This window comes from Ciconia boyciana, chromosome 1, assembly GCF_034638445.1.
Source record: "Ciconia boyciana chromosome 1, ASM3463844v1, whole genome shotgun sequence".
In the NCBI taxonomy this organism is placed as follows: domain Eukaryota; kingdom Metazoa; phylum Chordata; class Aves; order Ciconiiformes; family Ciconiidae; genus Ciconia; species Ciconia boyciana.
This window is the reverse complement of record NC_132934.1, coordinates 81,960,501-81,973,679: the sequence shown is the minus strand read 5'-3', so window position 1 is coordinate 81,973,679 and position 13,179 is coordinate 81,960,501. Positions and strand designations below refer to the sequence as shown.

General features: G+C 40.1%; 1 long non-coding RNA gene across 2 annotated transcripts in view; it reads right to left on the bottom strand.

The window, feature by feature from the left end:
* Nucleotides 1-295: 295 nt before the first annotated feature.
* The window catches only part of LOC140658521 (uncharacterized), a 36,074-nt gene continuing 23,190 nt past the window's right edge, over nt 296-13,179 (bottom strand). For both annotated transcript variants that reach the window (XR_012044752.1, XR_012044754.1), the window contains 5 exons: nt 12,404-12,455; nt 10,037-10,255; nt 9,710-9,868; nt 3,854-3,927; nt 296-982 (listed from right to left, as the gene is read on the bottom strand). This is a non-coding gene — a long non-coding RNA (uncharacterized lncRNA). The remainder of the gene's footprint in view (nt 983-3,853; nt 3,928-9,709; nt 9,869-10,036; nt 10,256-12,403; nt 12,456-13,179) is intronic.

Sequence of the window (13,179 nt, the reverse complement as noted above, 5' to 3'; positions counted from 1 at the left end):
CCACTGGCTGCGCTGCTTGCCTCCCACATGGGCTGTGGAATCCCTCAGAAGCAGGGGGATCAAAACCAGTGCGGCAGCCCCTGCTCCACAGTAGGGCTATTGACCGTTCCAGTTTGCTGTCCTCCCCTCCGGCACCAACTTACTTGGGTGCCCCACACCCTGTGAAAGCATCCCACAAACGGCTCACAGCAATAAGCAAGAGCAGAAACAAGTTCTTTCACAGGCTGAGATGGCAGTTTATGCCCAGAAGCAAAAGAACTGATAAACCTCATAATACTTTAACCTCACAAGTTAACTGCAGGTATTATTCCTATTCAAGTGCTTAATCCTACCCTGACTCTCAAACTGTTTGCCTCCATGTCCCACAGCAACAAATTCCACAGGTTGATTAGATGCCACTTTAAAGTTTACTGCCTTTCAAGTGCTTTAAACATATAGTCTTCATTTTACCATGTTGATCCAGCATGAAGAGATAAATGGAAGTGTCCAGTTAATTACAACCCAGTCAGCTCTCATCCTAGTAGAATGAGAGCTGGTCAGGTAACCAAGAGCTCCTAATGACAAGGATATTCTTAAACTAAGGAGGTAAGGTTTGAGGTTCCAACCACCTTGGACAGATGTGAGGAATGACAAGGAATGTGAAGCCAGGTTTTCTGAAGTGGCCTACCCTTGTTCCCAGATAAATTTTATAACTTAGTTTAGTGGGAGCACAGTGATATATTGGAAGAATCCTCACTTTAATTAACACCTGAAATCCAGAAGTTTATTCTCTTTATCAAAAACAAGTTAGGATACTGTCATAATTGTATTTTTCTTTCAGAGGCAAATCAGCTCCCACAATTATCAATATAGCTGGACCTATTTGGCTAAGAAGGAGCATTGCAATGGTGGTTTAAAAACTTAGCATCAGTATGTCAAGTTCCTCCATACAACAACTCCTGCTCCTTCTTTGCTCAGGTCAGGATGTTCACCTCGTGTGAGTCTGCAGAAAAACACAAACATCCATTAGTATTCTTTTTTACCATACATTTTAATGTCAAAAATACCAGTTCCATAAAACCAGAACTCTTAATGGTTAATTTAGAATAACCTTGTATCACAAAATTGCTTCTAAATTTTGAATGGAATTTTCTGTAAAGTTCAGTTTCAGTAATTTGATACTCATCTGGAATATAGGTCAAAACCTTGTTTCACTGAAAAAAATATTTATTTAAATAAGTGGACTGCTCTCAGATGACAGAAAGACTAAGCTACAGATCTTCCAATAGACTCACAGCCTGCAATCCTCCAAAATAAACTGTAAGTATCTTAAGTCTCAATAAAGCAGAACAAAGAACTCCAGTGGAGTGTTAGGCCTAGCCAGCCACTGTATAGTCAGGACCTGTAGGGAACCTGAAACAGACTAAAATTACTCCATTTTAAAGCTTGGGAGAACTTCTTTTTTCTTTGTGCAAAAAAATTTGCATGGAAATCCTCTTACCATGTGTCAGAGATTAGACTGCCTGGGAAGGAGGAAAACCAAGGACCACATTGATATGAGGCAGGAGAGAGACACACAAGAGGCTGACCAAATAACTTCAGTGATAGCCTACTGATTGCGGCTGTCAGCTGGGATATAAAAAACTGAATTTAAACCTCTGCTAAATCATTCTCTGCCAACCCACAGAAGTGTCCTAAGTAGACAGCTCTTAGCTGTCCCAAGGTGTCTTTACACATGTGTGTGAAAATATTTTACAAGGTCTTTTAGTTTTCCTTGGCCTTGCCACTATACAGTAAAGAACCTTTCTTGAACCTCAAACACTTTCATGGGATGAAGCACTCATCTTTCTGCTGTTGAAAGCTGTGCACTTTTAAAGCTCAACCTCCTGAAAATTTTGACACAAGGAACTGGCTGTGTTAGTTCTGTAGAGGATTCTGCTATGCAAATGGGCACTGAAGTAATAAAATCATCAAAGCAATGCTAGCTATTCAACAATGAGCTGCCATTTGTTGCCAGAGAAACACTGTGTTGAATGAAATGCATTTAGAAAAACATTACTACAAAGGGAAAATATGAGTAATCAACATAAAGCAATGAGCCATGGAAGCTTGTTTTATGAAATGTCTTCCGGACTGTCTCAAAATATTAGACATGCTGACAGAGATATCAGAGAGTTTTTCTGTTATTTCTTATAGAGATGGTTTCAATTCATCACCCCAAAACTATATCACCCTGGTCTACCTGTCATGTTAAGTTTTTGAATGGAGGAGACTGAAAGTCTGAATGTCATGAGAGAACCTGAAAGAACTTCATTCCAACCAATGTGCTAATGGTTATGCTTTTTTTTTTTGTCTTTTTTATTTGTGTGTGTGAATGTCCTTCTCTAGTTCTTCCATATGTCTTCCTCCCCCTTCCTTGAAGACAGACAATCAAATCCTACTCCTTGCACCATACAGGCAACAAATTCTCATACGAGTAGGGAAGGAAAATTACATTTCAGGAACTTAAGCTGAGCTCTCCAGAATGATCTCCAACCTTGAAGTCTCTTGTTTTATTAAATCCATAGACTTGAAATATAACATAGCCTAACTGATCTATGCTGAACCAAAAATTCAGTTTGCACAGAAGCAGCTTTCTTTACAGCATGCCATATTCTGCACGGAGGGTTGCACAGTAATCTGGTGATAGTATGGGCTAGTACAAAACTAATACTTTCTCCACCAGGAGCAAGAAGAGAGCACAAAAGCACTGTGCCTCTTTAAAGCATGCATTTTTTTCCCCTCAGGTGCTCCTCGAGCTACACAACTTTGGTTTTGCTTAGGTTGAGAAAATATACTAGGAATCACATAGAAACACACTGCAGGCCTCATTAGCCTGCTGGGTGATTTTAATAACCTGCAAATATTTGATTAGGAAAAAATTATCTCCTTACAAATGAAGTTAAGGAGGTATACAAGCAAGTCTGGTCATATCAGCATTCCATATATTGGCATACAGATGTGATTTTGGTCATCTGCATGGAATAAATAAGTGTATTGGCATATTCTCTATCCTGTACAGATAAGCAATGTCTACAATACCAACACTAAGAGGCCAAGAGACATGGAAGCTTGGATCCACTGCATTTGCCTTTTTTGTTTCAAAGGTATAGGATGAGTTGCGAGTTTAACAAAGTACATTTTCCAGTAAAACGTGGAGGCAAAGAGAAATTGCAAGTGGGTATGAATTCCACCTGTGCCTGGAGCTTTCTTGATTAGCCAGTCAACAGACTGGGAAGGTAGAATAAAACAAACAAGACCTAATCCTCTTACCCTTTGTATCTTAATTGGCTGTGAAAACACAGGCTGCAAAACACTCATCAAATAATAAAAACACTGACTCATAGCAAATCTTTTTCTTTCCTTTTCATTTTATTTTTTTTCCATCTTCTTTCAAGCCTTCTTAGCTAATTTAGGTGTCAACCTACCTTGTAGAAATGCTGTCAAATTTATGACATTGTTTCCATTAGAGTGTGCACTTTTCCATTTTGGCGACTCTCCTTGATAAGAAGTGCCATCAGAATTAAAACACTTGAGGGTAGGATTATGTCTAAGTATATCCATTACTTTTGCTCGAGGAAAATAAACTGCTGTTGTCACTTGATAGGTACTTAATCTCTTACAACAGGATCTTTTTTTTTTCTGTAATTCTGCTTTTACTGACTGATGCATATTCTCCTATGACACTTTCCTGGAGAATTTTTCCTCTAGTCATGTGTATTGGTCATCAGCAAAGAAAATAACATTCCAGGCATGCAGCTGGTTCTAACACATTGCAGGCACAACTTCTGAGCCCTAACCAAGCCATTGTGTCTGTTCTGTAGTGCCATCATACCTCAAGGACCTGCTCTGCCTCCTCTGAAGTAACCCAGATGCTAATCCAGATAGCTCTGAGGACAGATGAGTAACCTATCAAAACAAAGTGAAACAAAAAGACACATTCATCTGAGCAAATCTTATTGACTAAATACTCTTGGTAGAGAGCAGGCAAAAAGTCAAGCAATTCTAGATGCGATCTTTCTCCTGCACTGGGAGTGCATCTGAATAAAAGGCTTTAGTATGACCTTGCCGTTATTACCCACCTAGTTGAATGCTACAGCCCAGGGAAAGGTTGTTGATAATATAGACATATTTGACAATGCCCAGAGGGGGATGATAGTTAGAATCAAAGACCAAAGGACAGCAGCAGGGCTAGATGGAGATCCACTATTCAGATCTTTCATTGCTTTTATCTCACTCTCCAAAACCTTTCATTAGAGTTACCTTTGTGCTTATCAATTATGTGAGAAGTTTGCTGATATTCCAACAGCCCACTGAAAGCACTCCACTTCTTCTTCCTGTACCGAGTGGAGCCCAGTCCAAAATTCAGTTATGCCAGATGAAGTATTGTCTCCCAAGGGTCTCTGAATAGATTTAGGCAGCTGAGGGAGGTGGATCATTCCCATATTCTCATTACACTCACGCATATTTAGTGCTGCATGGTCAGCCTCAGGCATCCAAGAACTATGAGTAAGCACTCTGCTGCCACACAAAATGGCGAGATTTAGTTCCTTTGAAAACAGAAAACGATAACAGTGGGTTTTGTCCATGTTCAGTTTTTAACTCCCACTAGCTCACTTGTGACATTTAGTTTTGCCAACTCCTGCAAATTTGTATAAAGTGATCTTTGGCCCCAGGATCCCTACATGAATTAATTCTGCACTCCTTCAGCCCTATGACAATTCCTCAGTGCCCAAAGAAATCAGCCCTTTGTGTCCACTATACATCTGCTGCTTCTGCATCTGCAACAGATCTTCACCTTCTGACCAAACCTGGGAATGGTAGTTTCCAGAAGATTTATCTACAACTCACTCAATGCCAAGGCAGAAGTAATTACTTGAGAGGTATTTTGTCCCATTAATTCCTGGAATGGAAACTAAAGGAGGATGGTGAGGAGGGAAGAGAGAACCAGAGTGTAAACTGACTCATTTTTTTGTATAGTGATGGAGCCAGCTCAGCTGTCCTAAAATGACAGGTAGTTTCTGTTCCACTCCCATCCCAAGCAAATAACACCAGATGCTGTCTCTTCTTTAGATTCTCCAGTAGTCTGAGCAAAATGAATAGAGGAAGGGATGGCTTAGCCTCCTGCTGAAACCCTCTCTGACTGCTCTTCCCCACAAGGCAGCCAGTCAGAAGCATCCTGTGAAAAAGCCAGCTGTAGACTGCAGCTTGGCACAGCTACCTGAATGCTAGCAGCAGGGGTCAAAGACGTATGATTAAGGTGAGAGGTTCACCAGCTGGCACTGCTGCTTGAATGAGCTCAGAGACCAGGGTGGCTCCAGATGGAAGCAGTTGCTGATGCTATTAATAAATCCTGTGCTTTCTGTTCAACCCTCCAGCTCCATTCTACTCCCCAAATATCCAGCTAGACCAAAAAGTAGGTTCGGGCTTCTTTGCACAGCTCCAGTGATAGCAAGTGAGAGGAGCCAGCCCTGCAGAGTATTCTTGGCCTAAGGAACTTTCTTGAATGGCCAAGGGAGGGCATCATGACCCAAGGCTCTCCCAGCCTTGGCATGACAGGCATGACTGAGGAAGAGGCAAGTGCCTTGGGCTGAGGCAAATTAATTTAGTCTTGTGGCTGTTCCAGTTCACCCTGAGCCAAGCGGGGATCTGGCCTAGCTGGGAGTATCAGCGTGTGGCATAAAGCCAGCTGTGCCATCCCCTTCCGTAGGGCTCCAAAGTTGGAATTCAGATTTTATTTGGCTGGGTTGCTGTGCTCCAGCATCGCTAGGCCGGACATCTTTTTTAGATATTACATTTTACATGTATGTTTTAAATAAATAGCCTGTATTTTAGGAGCACTTAGCCATAAGTATATAAACTGCTCTGAGGTTTACCCCATTGGAATTAGAATGAACCTAATTCATAATTCAGACATCAGGCTAGAAACAGCTCAGCTTCGCTCCACGGACCTATAGCTTGATGTCTGAACTGCCCACGAGACGCCCTCTAATCCCAATAGCTGTAACCTAACCTCAGAGTGGTTTCTAAACTTACTAAATAAATACACTTTTTAAAGAGGAATGCACCATATTTATTAGGGTTTTTGCTCCGTTCAGGCAGACTATCATTTTAGAGCTGTTCCTATGAGAGAGGCTGTGGAGAGACACAACTATATACAAGAAAAATTTCAGAGCATACTTTTTTTTTTAAAGGAAAAATCCAGCCTGCTCTATTTAACTGAATACAGAAAGTATCTGAAGATACAAATTCTTTAGCTATAGAGAGCTACCTCCCATAAGCACTTACCCATGCAAAAACTCTTCTTGCATGGGTAGCCATACTGAATTCCCTATGACTGCCCGCTTTGGAAGGATACCAAAGAATGGGCCTAAGCTGTCTACGCTTGTGTTCATTCTTCAATCAACATTTTTTTTGCATGCTCACACGCAGTACTCAGGTAAGTAAAAAAAAATATCTTCCCAGTTACCTGGAGTGACCGCATTTGGTTTTTCATTAAAGTGTTCATTCAACCTTCACTCCCACTTTGTATCAAAATCTTGTTCATTAACAAGAATTATTTTATAAGCATCCATGTATGAAGACAGAAAAGCTGAATTTTCAAAACAGCGTTTTTGCAAGAGGAAGGAATACATTAATAGCGTGAAAGTCTGGCTGTCTGATCAGATCATGGCTTTCAGATTTGATCTTCATTGATAATTTTTCAACTTCACTCAACACTTCATATACTGGAAAAGAGCTGTGCAGCAGGGACTTTTTTGAATGCCTTAATACCACAAACTGTATCTGGTCAGTCTGTCTGCTCTCCATGTGTGCCTGGCTTCACAGCAAATAAATGCCAGAAATAGCATTCCTACAGGATTTCCAGTTCAAAAGCCACAAGAATGCTCTTTCTCATGGTATGGCACCGTGCAATAAAGTGGTGTCATCTGGAAAATTACAGTCTTGGAAACAAATGTTTTTCCCTCTTCACTGATTTAAATCATCTAAAAATAGATGGGTTGTCACATAACTTTTATATTTGTCAGGGGAGCCCCTCATTTCATCTTGAGACAGTACAAGAAACGTATCCCATAACAAGACAGACAATTTTCCTAGGGAATTCCCTAGGAATATCTTCTTCAATTGTGCAAACTCCTCAGAAATAAAACCTGAAAGCAATTCATCAAAGGTTGAGAACCCATTCAAGGTCACTCCAAGCAATGATTTCAGGGAGTATTTATATATTACAAATTTAGGGGGAGAAGGAAGGAGATGTCACGGACTAAACTCTTCATTTCTTCCTTCTGTTTTCTTAAGTAAGACTTCTTAAAATTGACTCCATATAGAAGCAGACTGTCACATTTCTTGGCTGAGAGAAACATCATCTTAATCTGTCTCCCTGATCAGCACAGCTGAGCCACTCTTGAATGATGTTTGTCTCTACTTCGAAAAACAGGAAAACCTTGCAGGTGAGAAGTCATGGAAGAATTTAACATAAGAAACCAAGGCTTCTCAATGTTCAACTGATCAAGGAAGAATCCTTTTAGTTTTTAACTAGGATAACAGCTCAAAATTATTAGGATGGATTATTTATTTTTTAAGGAAGGTCACCAAACTATCAAATCCACTTGTATGTTCTTCCCTATCCATTATTTCTGACTTCCCTCCTCAAAATTCCCATAAAAACAGCTTCTCAATGCTTTTGTCGCCATTTGAAGCCAGTGTAAGCACAGATGTTTTTGAAGGGGTTTTAAAACACCACCTGCTCTCCCCAAAATCAACCAGTCATGGACCAGCAATAGTTCCAGTCGCCATGTACTTGCTGACTTTTGCAGAAGCTCAAAGAAAAAGCATGATCCCCATTTTGAGCGTGTCTTATTCCCATCTTTTTTTGACTATTTTTGCATGATCAGCAAAAAAGCTTAAATAAACTACCTCATTACAAGTCTAGCTCTTTACTCCCATCTGAGAGGATTCATGCTTTCACTATTAAGAGTTCAAGGGTTCAGGTCACACTGATGGTCTGAAGCTGCACGGACACAGAAATTCTGTCAGTCTCTTGAATACTACATTTGCAATTCTATATATAATCTATATCACATCAAGGATCAGAGATTCCTTATAAGCAAAGTAAGCAATAAATTGCAGTGTCTCAATGTGTCTTTGCAGTTTTCAATGACTCACTTCTGAGAAATGTTGATGATAGAGAAAAGAACAAGTTTACAGGTAGAGTAGAATATCAATTATCATGACTGGCATGCTAAATTTCAGGTAATGAAAGAGCATTGCAACAATTAAAAAAAGTGTACATCAATTAAAGGCTGAATTGTTTTTATTCTGGTGAGAATCCTGTTATTACCTCTTTCTATCCTACTAAACTGATACATGCAAGCAAAACTCCAATACACCTTACAAAACTTTTAGCCTCTCTTTCTCTTAGAAAAGGATGCTGTTTTCTTCGTTGGCACCTAGCTTTCTAATAGCAGCTTTATACTAGTTAGTAATAATATACACTACAAATTGCCCTATAAACTCTAGAAGCAAAAGACATATTAAAAATTAATTTTTCTAAGTGGGAAAACCTGCCATTCTTCAGAGCAAAAGTCCTTTGCTGAAAGTACTTCCTTGCCCAGCCCCAATAATTAACATCTCCTGGACTGAAAAGAAAACACCTCTGTTTGGTACACATAGAAGAGAGATTTGCATGCAAGCTTTCTTCCACATACTTTTGTTCAACAGCTGTATACAGGATCAGCCAGGACAGGCACATGACATGCTTTCACATGAAATACACATATGAGCCATAAGCCTGCTAGAAATTCCCAGAACCACAACATTTCACTTGTCATATTACTTGGCTTCATTCCTACACTGATGGAGTATCAGCTTCAGAGCCTCACTAGGAAAAACAAGCATCTTACATTTTGGCTTCAGGCATTTGGTCACCCACATTAACAGCAATAGTGTAGCCATGTTTTAACCATATAACATTACATCTTAACTTATGCTTTCTGAAAGGTTATCTGGCAGTTATAAGCAGTGGACATATCCTTCTCTTACAGGTGACAGCAAAACAATGGCTGGTGACAGTTCCAACACAGGAAAAATTGGCCCAAAAATCTGTATGGAAAGAAAGCTCTGATGACCAGATTTTAAAAAGTAATTAAGCACCTGAATAAGCAGGCAGACACCTACCAGGATTTTCAAATTACTAGATTTTTAATAATCTAAAAGCTTTTAAAAATATAGTCCCTTTTAAGAAATGGAAGATATCATTAAATAAGCCTAAGAGCTTGGTTACTTTTTGTGAATATTTTTTCTGTTTTACTGTGTTCCTTCTCTACAGACCATCAGTAATTGTGCCTTGGGGCATGTCCACTCATCTGGGAAAAATTGAGGGCAATGAAGGAATGAGCAAAAACTGTGTTGCTAAAAGCTTGTGAAGGTCAAAGCACTTTCACCACAGCTTCTCACCCTCCCAAGCCAAAACTCGAGCATATTCGTGCGGGAGGACAACACTATGTGCAAAAGCAGTAGACTCAACTTTTCAGCCTCTCCGAGCAGCACAGCTTTGGAGTAGAGGGCTAGGAATGACAGGGAGAAAAAGAAGAGACATTGAGCCATTCCCTGCTCCTTAACCTACGGCACAGAGCCCAGCTCCAGCTTACAAACTTGAAAGCATCCATAGAGTTTCGTTGCCAAATCCCACCTCATTCTTGAGCTCCTGCAAGGTCATCTCTTTCCTTTCTGCCTTTCAGTCACTGTGACACACAGGCTCACCATCCACACAAGGCTGAAGTAGCAGCAGCACTGGTAGCTCACTGATGGGAGGATGAAGCTCCAAGCTGACGGACAACATCAGCATCTCCTAGAGGGCAAAAAGGAAGAAATTGTGAGAAAGAAAAGAAGCTCTCTGCCACTCTGAGGTATTTTCATCACTGGAAGGAAATATCCACAGCAGAGTAAACATATCGGTTGCATAAATCAGCAGCAAAGAAGCTGTGTGTCCAGGTGGACCTTGATGTGGATGGAGTACCTTTGTGAGGGGCCCTTCCATGAAGATCAAGAGTTGGATTCAGTTGGGATTTTTCTGGTCAGAGCATGGAAATATCTCAAACGTAGATGTTACATAGTGCCAGTCACAGAACAATATTGTGCTACTTGGAATTTGCGAGCATTTGAGAGTAGCCACACACACAGCATTTCTCCCGCTTGCAAACAGCTCCCTGCTAACAAACATTAGCCTGAGTGCTTCCTGCAGGGAAAAAAGGAACATAAGGTTTGTATCGGCATCAGGAAGGGAGCTGCTGTTGTCCATAGAAGTATCTAAGATTAAATGGTTAGACTGAGCTTATATCTTTATTTTTATTCCAGGTCCACCATAATCAGCACAAGTCTTGCAGCACTGAATTGCCACTTCATTTCCTAATACAGCTTACTTTAACCATCATGACATGCTGTGACAGCACTGAGCATGCTCAAGCTGCTGGAGAAAAATACATCAAAAATTTATTTTAATTCTGGATTTTTTGTATCTGCTTCACAAGAAAGGCTGTAGTCTGAGTTGTAGATTCTGTACAAACTGTGTTCATATCAGAAGTATTGCTACTTCAGAAAATGCTGGACCCTATTTATTTGAAAGCAGGCCCCAGAATACTCAAGAAAGTTAGTAACTACCTTATCATAAGTCCCTACGGGGCTGACATAATTTTGTCTTCATGCGGGCATTGTTTTTAATAACTTAGTGCTTGCTACCAAATTTAAGATTAAATATATTTTCAGCTCATGTCCACACGCATCCTGCCAATGTGAAAAACCCTGTACTCTAGAAAAAAGCAGAAGGAAAGAGCATTAAGCAGCAGGAAGAATCCTGTACCAAAATAAATGTTTTGCTCATTAGATTGTATTTTTGTCCATGTTACTGAAAACTGGAAACAGCAAAATGCAGCTTGTTACAACACTTTCAAGCTTTCTGCTTAATCAGATCTCCTTGAAGAGAGGTATGCTAGTGAAGAAATGGCTGAAATTTTCAGAGCATTTTCAGAAATCCAGAAATATGTTTAACCAGTGGTGGAGTTGTCTGTCTAAAGAATCTGAACTTATCAGAAATGTCAATCAATAGCTTACTATTAGTTAAAATTTACAAAACCATAACTGTTGCTATGGACAGACCAGAGTCCACTTCAGCTTTCAGTGATGACAGTGAAGGATTCGATATCATTCAGTAAGAACATGACTAGGCCCTGAGGACCACATTCAGACCGCCTATAACCTACTTAAGACCCTATGCTTACTCAGTGGAGAAAGCCAAGCACCTCTGAAGGCCTCTGAAGCATGGCTCAGAGGACTGAAGTAAGCTAAAGATGGAGACTTTGAAAAGCAGCCGATAGGAAAAACTAGGCACAAGCACTCATGGGATTCAGGCTGCCTGATTACGGCCTTAGTGTGTAGGCACCTTGCCATTTAGTTTGCATGCGTGTTTCTGCAGACTGTCAGTGCTTGACAGAAGTCTTCTTTTAAGTGTCAGGGACCTCTGTTTCGGAGCTGCGGCACCAGAGTTGTAGCCCTGCTCTTCCAGGTGCCTGGGTTGTCAGTTGCTTCCTCACAGTTATAGAAAAGTTAATCATTTTCATAACTTAAACATAAGAGAAGTGTGCACTCCCACACTCAGTGAAATATCACTGACCACTCGAATGCTTTCTGAATATTTGCAATAGGCGCTTTTTAAATTAAGAGTTCTTATAATTGCTTTTAATACATACTTGGATCCCTTCTTCTGTATATCTAATAAAGATCTTTTGGACTAAAAAATTGGGAAAAGAGACAGACCAGGGAGGTTTTTAAAAGTAGAAAGCATAAAATGTAAACAAAATTTACATCACTGGAAAAAGAGACAATTCTCTTAAGAACTGCAATGGAGACATTCATTGTTGGTCTCAGAACTGAATTGGCTAACCTTCAAAAAGCAAAAGAGACTCCAAATCTGGTAAAGTGACTCCTCATCCTGCATTCCCCCAACAAAATGCCCCCCTGAATTCAGAGGAATTTTCCAAAGGAAGGAGCAGAGGAAGAGAAAGTTTGCCAGAGGTTACATAGGGAATTTGCAGCAGAGCCAGGAATGGAGTTAGCTGCTTGCTAAGGAGTTAGATGCAGGTCCTATCCATTAGACCACAGCAATCTCCATATTTACTTAGACCAAGAGTAAAAGCACTCAACTAACATCCATCTCCTCACTTTCCTAAAGGCCCTGAGATTTCCAGATGAAACGTATGACATGTGCTTAAAACATTACTTGCCATCATTTCAGAGATGAAACTGTGCAGGTTTCTGCCCCAGCTAACGATTAAAACCACAGTACATCATTGTTTCGGCTGCATGGTATTTTACTGAGTTTTATGCATACCTTTTTGCTGCGTTAGGTAGACCTCATGTCTTCTCCTCGCACTGCCACAGATCTGTAATGGAAACCAGAAGCCATAATCCGACAGCCTAAGGCCCGCCTTAGCCTAATGATCCCCATTGGCTTGTGCCACTAAATATTTAGAGCCAGCCAATAGTAAATACTAGGGAGAGGGATTTAGGTGGAATTTAAGGCTATGTGAACACGGTCTCAAGCGATGATCTGAAAGAAAAAGTTAAAAAGTATGTCTCCTGCTGCGGTGAAGATAGCTATTGAGTCCTGAACCCATGCCATCACTTTGAAACAAAACTAAGTCAGTGACAGCAATAAAAAAGGGGTTAAAAAGAGCTAAGCTCTTCCAAACCTGTATGTAACTTTAAACCAAATATTAACAGAAAAAAACCCTGGCATTTAAGTTGGCACTTAAGTCTAGTTAATGAGGAGTTCAGATTTCCATTCTAACCCTCTTTTTCTGTTGCTTGTAATTTTCTCAAATAAACTCCATTTTGGGCTGAAATTTTCCATGCTTGAGATTTTTTTTGGAAAGTTTATACAAAATCAGTTAAACAGTTTATTTATGTTAGCACTGAAAACAAAAAAAGCCACACAAAAAAATTTTCCGTGTATGTTCTGATGAGGCATTTTCTGCTCAAAGAACTCAATATCAGCCACAGTAAGGAATTTCCAAATTTTACTTGTGTGTATCATTGATCTCAATAAGTTTAGGAAAAAAAACAACAAACAAACACAAAAACCTCAAGCCAAATCTGGACATTAAC